The sequence below is a fragment of the Pinus tabuliformis genome, chromosome 8 (genome assembly GCF_031772625.1).
Source record: "Pinus tabuliformis cultivar Carrire ecotype Pingquan chromosome 8, CPIR1, whole genome shotgun sequence".
Lineage (NCBI taxonomy): Eukaryota > Viridiplantae > Streptophyta > Pinopsida > Pinales > Pinaceae > Pinus > Pinus tabuliformis.
The window spans coordinates 1768929071-1768940974 of record NC_142294.1 but is presented as its reverse complement, the minus strand read 5'-3'; the positions used below and the strand labels follow the sequence as shown (position 1 = coordinate 1768940974).

The 11904-nt window shown below is 35.9% G+C and overlaps 1 pseudogene; it reads left to right on the top strand.

The window, feature by feature from the left end:
- The first annotated feature begins 571 nt into the window (after positions 1–571).
- On the top strand, positions 572–10777 carry LOC149243221 (leucine--tRNA ligase, cytoplasmic-like; annotated as a pseudogene).
- Positions 10778–11904: the final 1127 nt, after the last annotated feature.

Genomic DNA, 11904 nt, shown 5'->3' with positions numbered 1-11904 from the left:
ATAATTGAACCAATGTCATATGATTCAAGTTTGAGTCCAGGTTCAACAACCATTATTGCTGAAGATACCTAGAAATGATACAATTCTATATGTGGAGGATATGGCAACTCATGAGGCTATTGTTGTAAAATATACCTTAGTAGCATAATAGATCCATTGTATATGTGGAGTAAACTCTAATAAAATGATGGAAAATAAATCAGGGTCCTCAGTAGTAAATGGAATAAAAATTAAACCCTATAATATAGGTTATATCCTACTAAATACACTCTTTAATACTTTCCAATGTATACAATTACTTTGAATGCTCTTGAATTTTGAGAGTCTTGGGTAAATTCTTGAGAGAGTCTTTGGTAAAGATATTTGGGCCTATTCATATAGGGTGGACTATGAGTGATTTCTCAGCAACATAGCATACTCTAAATAAGCACCAGAATTAATAAATTATGCTTGTTGACATGAGCATAAGCACAATCTAGAGTATGGCATGCTTCTGAGTAAGATGTGAAATATTTTTCTTATTGATATTTGTCACTAGTGAGCAGTAACAAAGGACTAGTACTGGTAAAAGATGTATGAAATCATTGAAGTCACTATCCTACTTCTCAGTAATGTGTATGAGTATGTTTTAAATCAGAACATATATTTAAACTATTCATATGACAAAGTCATACCAACCCAGAAGTCAGATATATCTTTGGGACGCAAGTTGGTAAGATTGATGTGTTTTCATCCCCTTTCTCTCTCTCTTTTTGATCCATTTGATCTTATGATTAGTTATATTATGGTGGTGGCTTTGCATGCGAGTTACAATTCCCATCGTGCTATGTTCTACTATGGAATTCTAGGATATATGAAACCACCTTAAAATTATTCAACTATGACTCCATTCTATATGTAGTGCTATTTTTTCATTTATTTTGGATTGGTGAGTATGGCACATTTGAAATCAATGATATTGATGTGTTTATTATCATTGAGAGGGCTTCCCTTAATCTTGCATATCAACATATGTATAAGATCCCTGAGAAGCCCCCATGCTTGTTAGAGCTATCTAGCCATGATTTGATTAGTTTATCATTGAAGTCGCCTCGGGTAGTCAATGTGGTTGTGTATGCCCTTCCCATAGACACAATTCTAACAAACAAGGGCACTAGAATAGTAACCAGTGTCCCCAGTCATTCAACATATGATTATATGGCCTTGTCAAATCTAAATTTCAAACCTACCCTCAGGGCCTTGTTCCTTGTGAAGGATGAACGGGTTTTACCATTTAATGTAATCCCTATAATTAACAATCTAGAGTTTGAGTCAAAGTAATCTAAAAGGGTGTGTTGATTTGAAATTCATGAGCCAAAATGACAAAGACAAAATTGCAAAGATAAATAGATTAATTTATCCTATAGATTTCATAGATGGAACAATGGTAGTGGGGGATTTCAAGGGAAAAAAATTTCAAGAAGAAAGACCTATAATAAGGAAAAATAATTTTCAAATAAGGGAGGCAATCATTGTTATAGACATATTTGGGAACTTCAACCCCAATCTTATATGTCGATAAAATAGGGCACATCAACCCCTAAAAAGAGTTGTTGCATACCCCAAAAGAACATGGTCATCTGATTACATCATTCCCCAAAAGTTCCACCTAAAAAACCATCCAAAAAAGGCCTAAACTGAACCATACTAACTACTACACTGGCCAGGTGCGATGCATATTGAGTGATACACTACTCAGGTGTGATGCATACTGATTAGGCCTTCTATAGGGTGCGATGGGTGAGGATGGACAAATGTCCGAGACAGTTTGCTAAGTGGAGGCTCATGGAATCTTTTAGAAACTTCTCCTATGACACTTTCCTCTATGAATTTGCCTAGGGATGAGTAAGAGATCCAAGAAATCTCCAAGTGGAACCAAATGTAACAAGTGGAATGACACTAATCAAAATCCTAGATATGACTCACACCCTTACACACATCTATAAATGGATCCCTCATCTAAGAGATCTAGAGGCCGGAATATTGTGAATTGCAAGGAAGTGCTGATAGTTTGTATTTGAAGGAAAGAGTATTGTATTGTTGGTGTGATATTGCTATTTCATGAGGTGAAGAGGGATTGATGCTAGGAGTATGATGCTGGATTAGACAACTGGGTTGTAATTCTCCCTTCTATTTAATAAAGTCCTTCAAGTTTTCTTCCATATGATTGTGCAATTGTGAATGTTATCATTTGTGAATGCTATTGTATGTTCATTATATATCTAATTCTGTAATGTTTATGATATAATAGATCAAGATGTTTTGATGGTTCTTTGCTACTGTGCTTCTACAGGTACTCTCCAAGTGGGATAAGTATGGGGAGGAGTTGCAAGCTCTGTCAAGGGGGAGAGAGATCAAGCAAGGGATTAAGCGGAAGTTCTAATTTGATTCCATTGTCTTTCTCTTATCTATTATACATAGAAGAAATCGTGAATTGCTTTAAACTGTTGTTTCTAGGGTAGCTGCCAAACCTAGAGGGCTAATCGTTTGAAAAGACACTAGTTTTCCCAGAAACAAATTGGTGACTCCGCTAGGGAACAATTAGATGTTTGTTTGTTGTTCTTGTTTGTTTCATAAACTATAGACAGAGCCTAAAGTCAGTCAGGTAGCCTTCGAACTGCTCTTGCTCTGCAATTGCATAGTAGATGAATGTTGCTTCTGTGAATCTCTGGTTTAATTTATGAATTAAACATTTGACTCACAAGAATTCTAGATGCACTTTTGGTAGCTTAGTAACCTCTCAAGACATTCCTCTATACTTTGCTCTTTACTGTCCATCATAGCTCAGCTTAACTCATTGAAAACAACTGCACATCTAAGCCAAAACCCACTTAAGTTGCGCTCCCTAGCCCATCGCACTATCTGTCACTGTAACCCAGTATGAATCACACCTCCCAAGTGTGTAAAGTACGATGCATCCCTGTTTCTGTGAAGCCCAGGTGCAATGACTGACTGAACCTATTTCCATTCTAGAAATTGGGGGTTTTTGTCCTTGTTTCAGTTCTGTTTAGTTGTTTTTTGCTTCTTATGAACAATGCCTTATTACTGAAGCCTACTTGCATCACATAGATCAGCCTCCTTTAGATTAGGATTAGTGAATGTTTTTACGTATTTGTCCATCATTTACAATCCTTTGTCAAAAAGTTTCTTAGATCGATCTGTCGCTATGGTACAAAAAGTGTCGTAACTGTCGTTTTGTGTCAAAAAGAGAAGTGTCATGGATTCTTCCTTCCCTGGATAGTCAATTGAACTTTTCTTCATGTATTTGGTTTGATTTGTTTTTATTTGAAGTGTCAAAAGAATTTTTATTCAAAATTGAAAAGTTTCATTTAGTCTTCCTTTCTTTTTTGAAGAAGAAATTGTCGAAATGTCATTTTGAAAGAAATATTTCAAATCTTTGTTGCATTTAGTTTTCCTTTTTGGCATTTTTCTACATTAAGGCGAATGAAAAAAAATACATGCATTTGCATTTGCATTTAGTTTGTGTGCAAAAAAATGATTTAGGAAAATGCACTAGTGTGTGCTCTTTGCTCTTTGTTTCAAAGAATTGTAATCTTCTTTCCCTAGTACCTAAGATTTTCATTGCTCAAAACAAACAAAGATTGTTTATCATTGTACATTGCATTTTACGAATTTCAAAATCATAATCATGCGGTGAACCATTGAAAGGAAAAATTTGAACAAGATCAACTTTAAAATAAATTTCAATGAACCTAACAACACTTTGGAACTTAACGCAACACATCTAGAGGTCTAGGCTAGAGACGTGTTCCGGTGTTGTAAAAACTAGTAACTATCATTTTCATTGAAGGTTGGGTGATTCCTCCTCCTTGATACGACAAGTGCTAGCACGGACTTGTGCTCCCTGTGCCATCGCGTATATATTAGGAGACCACAATAGGCTTATATCCTGTATCCATAGGAAGCTGAGTCTGTCGCATTATTGATCGCAATGCACTGAACACAGCATTCGGGAAGATTGACTGTTGTACATAAGTCCTTAGTAATTTCTCTTTAATTTATCACCAAGGTGTATTTTGCAGTTTTGCAATTGGTTTGGTAATCCCTATGTCTAGATTTTCCAAAGTAGTCACTTTCGTTCCTTTTCAACTCTTTAAAAGAAAAGGTCCATTTGAGCACTTGTCACTTCAGGCTCATTAAAAATCGAAGGAGACTAGAGTCATCTTTAGCTTTTTCTCGACTCTTAAAAACTAAAAAAGCAAAGTTGTGTCAAAGCGGCATTAAAATTAATTGAATTCGAAATAACATCCCTATTCCTTAGTTGATCTTAGGTTGAGATATATGGAGACAAATACGGGATCCACTAGTCAAGGAATCCCTTTTGAGGGGAATCCTAGTCCTTTTTCTTCTTGGGGAATTATTGGTGCTCCGTATATGGCCACATTGTCCCTTCCGGGAATTACCATTGGCCTACCAATATGGCTATTCTCAATTTCTATGGTTCAAAATACCGTGATTCCTCCACAATCGAATCAGAATCAGTTGACTGAAATTGACCCTTCACCTTCTTCTTCGTTTGTTTCTCCCTCCCCTTCTTCCTCTTCGCTTGATGAAAGTAGTGATGCTAGTAACAAGGTGGCTGAGAAGAAGAAGAAAGGGAAGGAGAAGAAGAAGAAGAAGTCAATTCAACAAGGGAACAACCAAGCAACCATTGCTTTCGATGTATCATCTGGTGAAAATCCACCCATTAAACTTCCTAAACCCAGATTTCCATGCATAATTTGTAGAGGAGACCATTTTCATCGAGATTTTCCTTGCTTTCCTCAGATCTTGAGCGAATGGCCCCCCCGTTCACACCACCCGGTGTCATCAACCTCTGGTGATCATGTTGGTAACACACCATCAACTAGTGATAGTAAAGTTCATGGATAGAAAGGAAAGGTCCAATTTCCATGTAGGTTATGTGAAGGTAATCATTCCCTTCACTGTTGTCCTTTTTTGGATGAAGCCAAAGAGTGTTGGATAACAGTCTTGTATCACCGCAACGACTTCCATCTGGCTACAGGAAACTCTCCCCAAGTCCTTCACTAGTTGAAAAACTGATTGACTTAAATCAACCATCGGTCAAAACCACTCTCTCTAAAAGTGAATCTTATGAGTCTATACCCGACCAAAATCAACAGGTCAAGGTGACAATTGACCCAATTTTACCTTCAGAAAATCATACCCTTCCCGAAGAGAGTGAGAATGATACCGTTCAAATTATTTTTGTTACTTCAAAATCCAATGAACTTGGGGGCAATCCACCTGTTCCATCTAGACAAGAGGAAAATCCTCCAGCTCTCGTTACTCAAGGGGTTATTTCTCCCGTTTATTCGGTACCCCCTCCAAATACTCTAGTCACTTACTTTGATTGGAATCGACTAGCAAGATCTCGCCTTCCCTCTTATGTACCTTTCTAGATCATAGTACAAGTTTACAAAATGATCGTATCTGGCACTGTCATAGATGAGGGGGCATCAGTGAGTATCCTTTCCTCAACTGCTTGGAAAGAGCTTGGTTCGCCATCACTTATGCCTGTTACACAGAATCTGTTAGGATTTAACAAAGGAACCACTCGACCATTAGGGATCCTTCCTAAGTTATCGATCACTTTGGGGAGGAAAACCATTCATCTAAATGTGATGATAGTCCTAGGACCGTTAGATTACAATCTACTCCATAGACATGACTATGTTTATAACATGGAGGATATTGTTTCAACACTCTTCCGAGTGATGTGCTTCCTACATGAAGGCAAGATTGTCACCATTGACTAGCTTTCATTTCCTAGTTCAAGCATAGCTCCAAGTCAATCATCATCCTTAAATGGTCCTTTTATATCAGCGACATCTCTTGAACCTTCATTCCATCCACCTAATTGCCATGAGTAGTCTGGTGAATGTAATGAAACTTAGGGGGCATGCACCCATGTCTATTATGCAGACACACCCAGCTGAAAAGATAGGTTTCCCTGTAGGTTATGTGATTGGTCTAACACACCATTCACCTTTTTCTATTTTGGGGACAAAGCCAAGGAAGTGTTTTGTCTTCTGAATGAAACCATCCTACCTAACCACAAAAATTTCCATATGGCTACTGGAGACTCTCCTTTTCATCATGCTGGGGGCATGCAAACTTTTTTTTCCCATTTTTCAATTTCATTTTTATTTTTAGTTTTGTTGTTTCTATCTTTTTAGTTTTGTCATTTCTAGCTTGTGTAAAAATGAACTAAAACCGAGCATAGTTCCCCCAGGGTTCAAGCTCGTTAAAAAATGAACCCACCTTCAAGTAAATAGCCTTTGTGATTAACGTTCTATTAGCCTTTTGAGCCTTGGTTGTGTATCTCTCATCACCTCCATTCTTTTGGCCGATCATACACTTCCACTTGGTTTTTTACCCTTTTTGAGGAAAATTTGTGACAAGTAGTCTTATTAGCCAACCTCTTTGCAGAAATCACCATGTTTTGAGAAGTTCCAAGCTTACCCAGAACAAGTTGCTACCCTAGACACCACTCGTTCCTCAAAATCGAGTCTCCTTTAAACCCTTTTCAGACACATTAAATATGAAAAGATTATCAAGAAATTGGCCTTTCCAGCTCATTAAAGTGATTGGAAGTGCCATCCCTCCTATATATTTTAATATTTTTCGGACCCGAGGGATTATCTAATGAAACAGTTCGAGCGCTTGTCTTTTTCAGCTTGTTAAAGTGATCAAAAAAGCCATCCCTTTTGTATTATTTTATCCTTTTTCGGACCTAAGGGATTAATTTACGAAAAATAACTTCTGGAGTTTCCTTTTTTTCCCTTTTCAAACTCTATAAACAGGAAAAGGACTGAGTTATCCTTATTGTTAAACTCGTTAAAACAATAGTGACAAACTTGTCCATTCTAGACAAGACCAAGTTTCACTATCATTAGACTCGTTAAAACATAGCGACAGGTTTGTCCAAAGGGAAAATTATATAACAAGCATATGTTATCTTCCTCAAGCTTGACAAAAATAAAGAGGTACTGGTGAAAAATGACTAGGGAAAAACGGAAAAAACTTGAAGAACTTATGGTAGCAGGTTGCTCTTGAACATGACACTTTCACTCCATCACCATTATTGACTTGGTTGGGTTATTCCATTCACCGGTCATCTCACCATTGGTCTTCCACACCATCCATTTTTTGGGGTTAATGCTACCAATCCATCTCATTGTCACTGACATGTTCAAGAGAAGTCATTCAATTGAGAAACCACAATCCAGTTAATGCCTCATCCACTGCAATATCTTCAACCTTCATTTTCCATGATCGCCATTCCTGAACCTTGTGTCATCAGATCATTTTCACCTACAAAAAACCATTTGCTTCGTTTCGTGTCATAGATGTGGGATACATCAAGGCCCTCCTACGATGAGTCACTTCTTTTGACATCATCCCATTATCCAAGAAGTTGACTTAGAAACACCCCTTTTAGTGCTTTGAAGCTTGCATGCCTCAATGGCAAGTTTCTCACTTCTGGCGATAGGTTGACATCAATGGCCTTCGACCAAAAGATTTTGCATGGTGTTCGACATCAAATCATATATTCACACCACGTGAATTGTACTGTAGTACCTTGAGGGTCATTATCATTATCGGTGATTCCTCTCGCATCTGTTAATAGCTCACATTATTGGCTAGTAATTAGGTGATGTCTTCAGAACATCTCTTCACATGGATTGACTTGTACATGGGGTGAATATTGAACAAGTTTGAAGACCCCGGATCTAGTTTCATCCATCTGGGTTATGATATATTCAGGGATATAAAACCATCAAATGTACAAAGACATTGCACAGATGGTCATCCGAACCAAGGATGATGACTCTACATCTGAAGAATCATCAGTCTGCATCTGTCGACGATTATCTGATCTATGTACATGAAATGAATTTATAAATCTGAGCATGGGAATGCCTGCCTCAACTAGATCATGAAAAATTATATTATGATGATGTATTGTATTGTAACTTATGCAAGTCACCTTCCAGTTTGAAACGTCAGATCCTGATGATAAAGCATTTCACTCGACATTAAGATTTACGACTTCATGCTTTAGGGGGCAGCTGTTATAGACATATTTGGGCACTTCAACCCCAATCTTATATGTTGATAAACTAGGGCACATCAACCCATAAAAAGAGTTGTTTCATACGCTAAAAGAACATGGTCATCTAATTACATCATTCCCCAAAAGTTCCACCTAAAAAACCATCCAAAAATGGCCTAAACTGAACCATATTGACTGCTACACTGGCCATGTGTGATGCATACTGATTAGGCCTTCTATAGGGTGCAATGGGTGAGGATGGACAAATGTTCGAGACAGTTTGCTAAGTGGAGGCTCATGGAATCTTCTAGAAACTTCTCCTATGACACTTGCCTCTCTAAATTCGCCCAGGATGAGTAAGAGATCCAAGAAATCTCTAAGTGGAACCAATTGTAACAAGTGGAATGACACTAATCAAAAACCCAAAGATGACTCACACCCTTGCACACATCTATAAATGGATCCCTCATCTAAGAGATCTAAACGCTGGAATATTGTGAATTGCAAGGAAGTGCTGATAGTTTGTATTTGAAGGAAAGAGTATTGTATTGTTGGTGTGATCTTGCTATTTCATCAAGTGAAGAGGGATTGATGCTGGGTCAGACAACTAGGTTATAATTCTCCCTTCTATTTAATAAAGTTCTTCAAGTTTTCTTCCATATGATTGTGCAATTGTGAATGTTATCATTTGTGAATGCTATTGTATGTTCATTATATATCTGATTCTGTAATGTTTATGATATAATAGATCAATATGCTTTGATGGTTCTTTGCTACTATGTTTCTACATGTACTCTCCAAGCGGGATAAGTACAAGGAGGAGTTGCAAGCTCTGTCAAGGGGGAGAGAGATCAAGCAAGGGATTAAGCGGAAGTTCTAGGTTGGTTCCATTGTCTTTCTCTTATCTATAATACATAGAAGAAATCATGAATTGCTTTAAACTGTTGTTTCTAGGGTAGCTTCCAAACCTAGAGGGCTAGTCGTTCGAAAAGACACTAGTTTTCCCAGAAACAATCATGTATATGGATGATGAAAAAAATGTGATATGATGAAAATGTTGTGGCCCATACTGACCAATGGTACATAACTTATGTCAAACTTGAGTGGAAAGAAAAGGAATAATTTTTTTACTAAGATGGAGTTGTATTATGGTGAGGCCAGGAATGGATTTGAGTATACATTAAGATGGCTTAATCAATGGGTTTGTTCTATATCATTTGTACTTGGAACAAGAGTCTAGTGGGTTGGACAATTTCTCATTTAGTCATTATCAGATTCCACAATAGTTATGTCCTATTACATAACTTCCCACCTTTTGCAAAATGGGGAAATTATTGTAGGAATGTTTCTCTAATCAAGCCATATCAAATGAAAGCTTAGGTATCAGATTATATATTCCTTGAGGGACCCACAATAATAAATTCCCTCATATCTCTTGAAACACGTGAAGTAAGATTTTGAATAATGGTACCCTTTTAATTTGTGAGCATCTAACAACGATTTAATTTACAATCATATGATATTTTGTATTTAAAATCAAACTTACATATTCCATAAATATAAATATCCTCATTCATTTAGATGCAATGGGCACTTTATGCTGAATTCAGAAGAAAAAAATAAAAATAAATAAAAAAAAAATAAATAAATAAATGTCAAATTCTATAGGAATTTTCAGAACATTACATAAAGTAATAGAAGACTTCTCTTCATATGCCACTGAGTTTTCTTTAAATGATGCAAGATATGACATGTATGATGCTAATTTTTTATGACTCTACCAATGCTGTGATTCTCTCTTTGACAAATGAAATTGCATGGATGGAGGATATTTTGGCTACAGACTCGTACTTAACACAAGGCCCTACTTCAAATTTTGCAGATTAGGTATTTTCCAATGAAATAAACATTGTAGTCAAGTTGACTGAATGCAACTAAAATTAAATTATGATCATGGAGGCATGGAAGATAGGTTTATATGATCTTTAGGTAGCTCAGGACAAGTACACATTATCATGTGACTTAGGGGGCATAAATATAAACTCACTATGGAGATTCATGGATGTTCGAATAAGGTTAATCACTCCCATATTCCATAATTATCCATAACATGTTTGGAAAGAGGTTTTAAAGAAGGATGGATTTATATTCAAATCAAGGTGGCCAACTACAGATCTCCCTAATCTTACCCTTTAGTGAGCCAATAAATATCTATAAGATACAATTGTTTCCATGAGAAAGCTTCTTTAGAAGCAAACATTTTCTCCAAAGAAGTCTAAGAAAGGTCAAACAAACACTGCAACAATAGTTGAAGAGTAAAATCCAACTATAGGATTACTCTATGTTGTAGGAAAGTATGAAGTTTTGAAACAAGAGTGTTTAAATATTCTCTAAGAAAAGTATGATAAGGGTATCTGCTCCAACCAAGACATATTGACTTATTTGAAGGACAATTTTATTAGGCAACTTGTTGATTGTAAAATAATTATTAAACAATGCATTCCATTTTTTAGGTTCAAAATGATGAAACACTTGTTTTTGGGCCTAGACGGCCTATATGTAAAGATACCTTTTGATGAGATGCAAGTGCTACAAGAAAACATTGGAGTAATCAAAAGGAAGATAGGACTTAAAAAGTTGGAGATAATCAAAGAATAAAAAACAATAAAATAAATTAAGAAACATTTTTATGAATGAATAATAATTAAAAACACTTTAGTGAATGAGTGTGTTATTGAGCTCCTCTTAGTTTAAAGAATAATTTTTTGGAATAGTCTAATCTTGGAGAAAACCTCCCTAGATTCGACGAAGCAATAGTGAAGTCAACATTGAATTTTTTATTTCTCTCTTGGATAGAGGGAGTTTTGTTCCTATATTATATGAATCCTAATTTATTCTCTACGGAATAGGGTCAACCATGTCATGGTGGAAGCTCTGATGGGGATGGGGAAGGGATTTTGGGCAAGAATGTGATTTCTAGTTACTAAAAATGTGTTTTGAATCTATAACTGGATTCAACAACCTAGAAAACCTTGGGGAATTTAAAAGATATTTGCAAAAATTTGGGCAAATTTTAACATAAAAGAGAAATACCATATATTAGTTAGACTACACTATATATAATTAGTTATTATATATGAATTTTGTGAAGGTGGAAGCTATGGGGGGCGGGGGGGTATTTTTGGGCCACTTTTGGACAAGAATGTGATTTCTTGTTACTAAGAATGTGCTTTGAATCTATAACTAGATTCAACAACCTAGAAAACCCTAGGGAATTCAAATTTAGTAGGGTATTCAACTCAAACTTATGATTCTAAAAGATATTTATCAAAATTTGGGCAAAATTTATTGTAAAAGAGAAAAAACATCTATTAGTTAGACTACACTATTATAGAATTAGTTATTATATATCAATTTTTTTGATATAATTAATCATTTAAAATATTTGTGACTCCATTAGGTTATATCCATATGATGATGATGATAATATATTTTAAGTTCTCGGCCAAATAGACACCAAATTAATGTATGAGACTCCTTTATTTGTGGGACAAGGGACCCAATCTAAGTTGGAATTTGACTGTGAATTGTATATGCATGTACATACTCTACCCCATGGATTTGAACATGTGACCTTTTACCAAGAATATGTGATATAATTAATTGTAATATATTAAATTTGTTAATTGAGAATGTGAAATGTTCATAATATCATTATGACCTGAATTAATTTGACATTTATTTTCAAAACTACTCTATATTTAGTATTTAAAAAATGTTTATCA